The sequence below is a fragment of the Poecilia mexicana genome, unplaced genomic scaffold, assembly GCF_051168715.1.
Source record: "Poecilia mexicana isolate PSO_F unplaced genomic scaffold, ASM5116871v1 scaffold_6, whole genome shotgun sequence".
Taxonomy (NCBI): Eukaryota; Metazoa; Chordata; class Actinopteri; order Cyprinodontiformes; family Poeciliidae; genus Poecilia; species Poecilia mexicana.
In genome coordinates, this window is record NW_028263375.1 from 33893758 (window position 1) to 33901942 (window position 8185).

Consider the following 8185-nt stretch of genomic DNA (forward strand, 5'->3'; position numbering starts at 1 on the left):
TTTGGCAATGTTGAGAGGTTTTATTTTGGCTCTTTGTATTATTTAGCCTCTTCAGAGCCTTCATATGTTATCAGTCTGTTACAGATAGTATATCGATAGTACAATTTGCACAATGCCTGTTTTGTTTAGTTTTCTTCTTGGAAAAAGTTATTAAAAACAAGTTTTTGTCTAAATTAAGGTGAATTCATGGTTCCTTTTTCCACATAATGTAACCGGTAGTGTTTATGATAAAAAAATAATAATAATAATTATGTGATCGGTATCGGTGATCGGCTCTCATGGGTGATCGGTATCGGTATTGGGAGGAACAAACCTTATCGGCACATCTCTAATAAATACTCTACATTTAAACTAAATAACAAAACCTGTTTTCAGGTCTGCGGATGTGCGTGTTCATCAATCGGGCCTCAATGTGATCCGGAGTCACGTCATTAAAGCGTCTCCTCCAAGCTGCCCCGGGAGATTCACAGCTGTATCTACGGCAGAGCGATGGATCTCATCAAGCGAGCCTCCGGTCGGGTGTTGCGCTGCCTCTGACCACAGTTTTTTTCCAGCTGGCATTCTAAGTTTCAGTTTCCATTTCCTGAATGGCCAATCTGTATTAAATACCATAACTTTATTGGCACTCAGGTAAAGAAGCGCGGAGACTGTTTTTACCAATCATACGGTCAATCAGGACGCAGAACACTGTGGAAAAAAAACTGCACAAAAAAATCCGTGAAGCAGCGAAACCGTGAAAGGTGAACAGCATTACAGAGAAGGTTCACTGTATATGAAATAATTTATAAAGAGCACCTCAGTAATTTGTAGAATGGCTGCATATCTGAGTTTATCCTAGGTGTGTCTGGGACTTCATTCTCATGCCTGGCCCCGTAATGCCTCAGCACTGAAAAGGTGGATTTATTTAAATAAGACAGTTTAGTCAAACATATGCAACACTTAACCTGTAGAACATAATATGAAAGTAAACTAAGAGTCAATTTCAGCTGAATTTGGATTCAGATAGATCAAGTAGAAACTGACAAGAACCGGATGAAACAACAAAAATTAAAACAAATATATTTTCCAATATGAGATCAAAATGGTCCCACACTGCGGAAACCTTTCATTTGACGCTGTACCGTAAAAGATCAAGAATTCATTCATGTCCTCCTTCAGCCTGTGACCTACCAGCTTAGTTTTACATTTTACATCTGGAAGAAAATATATATTTAAGAATTACATTGCCTCCCCTCATCCACTTGACATGTGGTGCAGATTAACGTGGACCTGATAACATTGGAGCAACGATCCGCTGTTTTCCCACTTTAGCTTCAATGCTAGTTAATACACACACACACACACACACACACACACAAGGAGGATTACGCAACAGTTTTTAACACATATTTCCTCCAGATACATTTGGTATTTTCCACGCTTAATGCCACTCGACAGAGGTGCGCTGGCAGTGGCGCAAAAAGTGGGTATGCAGCAGCGCATGCAACGCATAGGGGCGCTGCACCAGAGAGGGCGTCAAAACACCGTCTGGAGGGGGCGGCGCGCCGATGATGCCTTCGCATAAACTTCACCGCGCCCTTATGCTCATTCACCTCGCGCACATGTAAATGGTAAATGTAGCAAGTTCTACCTTTCACATGTCTTCATCTCGGGGGTGGGGGCGAAGGGGGTTGAGCGACTGTATGTTTTCTAGCTCCTTCACTCTTAAGTACCTTCCTTTGGGGGGGCGCCGATTTATGTTTTCGCATCCACCTGAATAATATGTAGTTGCGCCCCTGTGCGCTGGTTAACAAATTCAACATAAAGACAGGCGAATATTACACAAGCCTAGTTTATGAACTTTACCCAGTGCTAACATTAGCTAGCACAATATGCTACCGGGTATCACGGCAGACAAAATATGTGACTGTCGTCATAAGTTGTGTAAGATTTCTTCTTTGAAACAGGGTGGACACTTTAGAAGCTGCTAAACGGTGTAGTTTTGTGAAGATTACTTACCATTCACATTCTGTGTCCCGTCACCGAAACCCTGCAGTTCGGGACGGAGTTCTGAGATCTCAGGGAGTCATCCGCTTTAGTCAGCGCTAACCAATCGGAACACGTCTTACATCGCTCGTCCTTAAGCCCCGCCCAGAATGTTCATGTGAGATCCGCAACCAAATAAAGTTGAGTTCAACCAAAAAACAGGAGCATCAAAAAAACTTAGAATCTCAACCAAAAACTTAGGCTGTCAACCAAAAAATTCTGATATGCAAAAATAAAAGTTTCAAACAAAAATGTGTGATTTCAATTAAAAGGAAAGTTTTTAAAGCAATTTTTTTTTGTTTTAAAAAAAATAATTCTTGCAATTTGATTGAAATATTTTTTGTTTGAAACATTTTTTTTTTGAAAATCCAAAAGTTTTGATCACAACTCTATTTTTATTTGACGTGATTTTTTTTTTTTTTTTGATTGAATAATTGTGAAACAAATCTAACTCCATAGTCTTGCATCATATCTGAAAATGGATTCGGTAAAGACAGCTTCCATGTTTCAGTTAAAAAACTGAAAACAACACATCATATTCAGAGAGATTTAAAACTGAAGATACCTGCTACATTTAGTGTTAAAGACAAATATTGTTTTTGTTGTAGAACCTCTGTCACTAAACTGTCAATGTTTGACATGTTGAGGCATGAATACATTATTTGTTAAACAACATTAAAACAAGTTCCACTATAAGGATTATTTTTTTTATTCTTTGCCATTTTAACAAAAATAATAAGATTATTAAGGCACCTAAAAATACATACTTTATTAGCCTAAAGTATACACTGAGATGTCATTTAAAACATACTGAAATTAATAATTTAAAGTAGCGTTAAGTGAATTTTAAGAAATTCTATTTTGAGCATATATTTTAAAATATACACAAATTATATTTTAAATATATTTGAAATATACACTTGAGCGAGTGTACGTTTACACTTGGGCAAATACATATTTTGTTCACTTTTATTTAATATATTTATTAAAAGTTTATTTTGGTACAATTATATTTAAGTGTGTTTAAAGTTCTAATTTCGAAATTGGTACAAGCATACTTTTAGTATACTTCATATATTATAGGTAGTATACTTAAAATGTACTTTCACAAATTTAAGTATGTTTGAAATATACTAAAAAAGTATACTTTTTTTCACTAGGGTTACCCCAACAGGGGTGATTGGCTGAAGCAAAGAAGCTATCCGATTGGTTACTGATGAATCCTGTTTAAAAAAAAATGTGTGAATTGAGACATCAGAGAAGTCTCAAAATTCACACACAAATGTAGCGCAACCCACAGGCCAGAAGCAGTTTGTAAATCAAGATTTGTGTTTGCATCAAAAGTAAGTGTGTATCTCGTCCTGTACATTTGTGAATCTGGTGCTGTGAATTTGTAAATCTTGATCTGTGCATTTGTGAATTTTGTGACTCTTTTAGCTCCTTACATTCCAGTGTCACCTGATGTGTTTTCACCAACAGCATCTCCAGCTTCAGCATCTGCTTCCCCAATGATAACAAATGCATCTCCACACTCCCAGCTGATCCCATATCCTTGTCTGCAGCTGCAGCTCCAACAACTTATTCTGTGTCGCTTTCAGGAGTAAGAATCATTAGTATTTTTGGGTACCAACAAAAGCTCCACTACCTTGGATTCAGCTTAAGACAGGCCAGATAGATCCCACCACCATCACCACCAGACCTCCACTCCTTCACCAATCTCTGGAACTCCTTTGTGGGTGTCATCCTCTGTACAACACTCTAATCCAGTCTTCAGACAAGGCTATTTGAGGGTTCTTTTGGTCTCCTGCTCTTCCTCCAGGGAAGGCTCTGTGGCCCTACAGCCTCCAGAACTCCTTCACTGCCACATCCTCTAAAATTAGATGTAGCCTTCTGAAGATAACATGTCTGTCTTAGAAATCTTTAATCATGCATATTAATGTAACAGACCTCGGTATTCATCTTCTCTCTCTCTCAGGAACCTTGCTGAGACAAGACAATTATATAGCTTAAATAAATTCACTCCTCCTACTCACACTAATTTTCACATAACCCCATGGTTTTGGAGAGGAGGATGAGTAGCTTCTAAAGTAAAGTTCACAATGTTATTCAAAGTACCAAAAACCTCAACTCAAAAAGCTATTCCAAAACTGATTACATTGTTTCTGTTCATAAAACACACAAGAGGATACTTTGGAAAAAATAAAAAAGTGAGATGTCATTTGACTCCTTGTAGTAGCAACCAGTGCTTTGAGGTGGTGAAGTTTCAGGTGTTTCCCCATGTGCCCTTCCTTCTCTAACCATCTAATACTTGCATTCATAATTAATGGGCTTAATTAATGGTTTGAATCATATCTTAGTACAGATTTTAATTCCTGACACCTCCACAGTCTTGAACCTTGCAGTTATTTTTAACCAAACCTTTCATTTGACAAACACATTAAACATATGTCTGAAAGTGTCTTTTTTATTAGCACAAAAATGTGGTGCATCTTTACTGGTGCATTTATTTGTAACATATAGACTTCACTATAGCAATGTAAATAAAGCTGGGTCTCCTAAAAGTTCAATGAAAGTCTTTCCATTGATGCAAAATGCAGCAGTTTGGGCAGCTGCTAAAAGCAGTAATATGTCTTATTCCTAATATCATTACATCAACTGCACTGTCATAATAATCACCTATTGCCTAACAAGAGCACTCAATTCTCAAGATAAGACAAGATAAGATAATACTTATTTGTCATTCCAGTAATTTCCAAGGCAAGAGTAAAAGGCAGATATTTAGATTTAAAAATTTTAGTTGGTACTTTATCATTTTTAGCCAAAGTTATAAAGAGGCACTTTGAAGGCCTAAGAGCCACCTGCAGCTCTGGACCTGAGGGTGGCGTTGGAGGTTTAACAGAAAACACAAATTCAAAGAGTAAAGATTATCAGGCCACCGTTTATAACTGCTGATGTCTCCTGTTCTTCCAGAATTATTGCTTCTTCTTCCTTGGTTTTCCCTTAGTTACAGTTTTTGTCTGTGCTACAAGGTGCAAAAAAACACACACACACACACACAAAAAAAAAACAGGATTAAATGTTCCCAAGTTGAACCCAAAGCAGTGAAGGAAGCATATTCTGATAGATTTTCTTTTTGGTGGAGAATGAGGTGGAATGAGGTGTACATACACCTCATTCCACCACTTCTAAACAAAAAGATGGTAAGGTTGATTCCCAGACTACTAGAACTGTCTGTTATGAAGTTGGTGCAGAGAAATGAGACTAAATGGAGCAGTGAGAGTCTTATGATTGTCAATGTGTCTCATTTGGTTTGGTTTTGTAGTTTGTTTATCTCAAACATATATACATACAAACACCTTGGCTGTTTGGATGCTGAAGTTGAGTGAAAAATGTTTCCATGTCTAAGTGTGGGTTAAGGATGGTAATTTCTTCAGGGTTAAAGAACATGGTTTAGAGGACCATGTTGGAAATGTCCACTAATAAACACAGTTCACTCCAGCTGAAATAACTAATTAAATAAAACCAATAAGACTATAGTTTAAAGTGAAACCTGGCCATCCACTGATCTTATTCCTTGTGAAGGAAACTTATGCATGTTGTCCTTTTGCCAAAGCTTCACGTGTTTCAAATATGTAACTGTAAAATATTATTTTATTCAGCAGCTCCGAGCCAATGCCCCACAGATCTTCACAAAGACAAAATTCATCTCAGAAATGCATGAGACCTAAAGGTAGGACAAAAGAACACTGCCCCTCTCTTTGACAGTGAACACCGTTCACTTGTCTAATTGGCCTTAATTCACCCAAAATGAAGAAATAATTAACAGCAAAACGTCCATCACTGCACGCCACAAACCCCCTCCCATTATCACTGGGGTCTTGTTAAGAACCGTGATGAAGTGACAGACGGGAAGTCAGATCATATGTGTCATTATGTCACCTCATCTCCTCTGATCCCATTTCAATTAACAGATCATTTGTGATCTGTACTTTCAGCATAGACTTCCCTGCAGGTGGTCATATGCTGCTCTTTCCTGGCAGTTGTTTCAAAGGTTCACCAATAGAAATCAACACCATGAAGATGGTTTTCACTACAGAATGTTAAAATTTCTACATGCAAAAAAATCCATTGTCTCGTCTCATAAGATACAAAAAAGCATATTTTGTAAAAGCCAAAAAAATATAGTGAGATAACATTTCAATTATGTCCTTGTAGCAGCAACTGGTGCACAATAAATAGTGATTATTGAGGGATCAGAGACTTTACTTATATTACTGTTTAGCATCTGTGCAATTACTCAGCCACAGTTAAATATGCATTATGTTAGTATAGTGTAAAATGGTACAAAAACTATATCTTCATGTTTTTTTTATTATGTTGTTTCTGCCGAATGACTTTATTGTAGTGTGCAAAACTGATTTGCTTCATACTATACAGCAGGGGTCTCCAAACTTTTTCCTATGAGGGCCACATAACTTTCCCCTTCTCTAGTGGGGGGCCGGAGTCAGTTTGTAACAGAAAAAGTGTGACGATTGCAGGAGTGCCTAAATGTAAAAATGTATTGATTTCCAGAAAGCACAATCAAATAACCCTCTCTGGGTTCTTCACAGAAAACAATCCAGGAAATAACACTATTTATGAATTAAATACCATATTTTCCAGCCTATAAGCTGCAACCCCAAAGTTTTTTGAAAAAAAAACCCCAAACAAACAAGCAAACAAAAAAACCCAGTAAACATATACATATAAGCCTCTGATATCTCTGCTGCTCCAGGTTTTCCATAACGATGCAGCAGCAGCAGAGGGGGGCGGACACCCAACATTTGAGTCACAACAGGTCAATTGAATATCACATTTATTACGGTTGAAAAAGAAAAAGTTGTCAAGTTTAGATTTAACTGAACTGATTACGGTAGTTTCCAAACGGTAACTGTAACAGTAAAAGTGCTGATCCTTCGTGTCTGCTACTAGCATGTGCTAAATGAAAATGGGCGCCTTCTTCCACTTCTACTTCTTCTTCTTCTTTAGATTCCAACAGCAGCTTGCATCCATTATTGTTGCACTACTGCCATCTATTGGATCCTAATATATATTCCTCAAATTCTCATAATGATCCCAGTATTATTTAAAAAAACTGAAAAATCTTCTTTTTCACGTCAATGAAGAGAATATTACAACATTCTCAAATTTCAATTCCCTATTAAAACCTAACTCCGTTTTAATGGGCGTTTTTTCTTTTATGTCCAATTTTGACTTCCATCGATTCACTTCCTGCTAAAGAGCCCCCTGGTGGTTGAAGAAAAATCCACATATAAGCCTCAAGGTTCAAAGCCTAGGAAAAAAGTAGCGGTTTATAGTCTGGGAAATAAGGTATATGAAAAAAAATCTAAATGCTCTCTGGTATTGTTCAGGGGGCCGGACCAAATGTGGAGGCGGGCCGGATCTGGCCCGCGGGCCGTAGTTTGGGGACCACTGCTATACAGTATCTGCAAAATGTCTTCTTGTGACCTCTACCTGCTTGCCATCTTATAACTTCATCATTTTTAAACTAATGTATACCCCCTTCATAGATAATACACACCGTGATGTTTCAGATTGCATTAAAATTTTAACAAAATTATTTCTAAGGAAATTTAGAGTGGTTTTAAAACACGCTGTGCCTAAGGACAATTTGGATCTTTCAAATTGTTCTTAGGCAATGCATGTAGAAAGGAGGGTACCTACAAGGAGACCTATGTAAGATGTTTCTCTGTGGCTTTTGTTTTTGCTGCAACTAGGAGCTGAAGACTAATGTAGGACTAAATGGGAGATAAACTGAAACTCTGCCTGGTCAAATTACAAAAGCCAATCCTTCAAAATATTTTATTCACTTGGATTTTTTCTCTCCTCGAATCTACTTAAAAATACTTTTTTTTTTTTATCCAGCTGAGTACTTTTGTTCACTTTGATGTAAATGTAAATTTGTGACTCTTCTGAATACTCTGATAAGTAAGCAGAGCATAGTATGCGAGTTATACCCACACTGGTGGCATCTTTCTCATTTGAAAAATAAGGTTTTGAACTGGTGGGGCCAATCTCAAAACACAGAGGAATCAAGATGAGATTCTGCAAAAATCCATATCTTCACTCTCAGGAACCAAACTGAATCCTGCAAAACGTC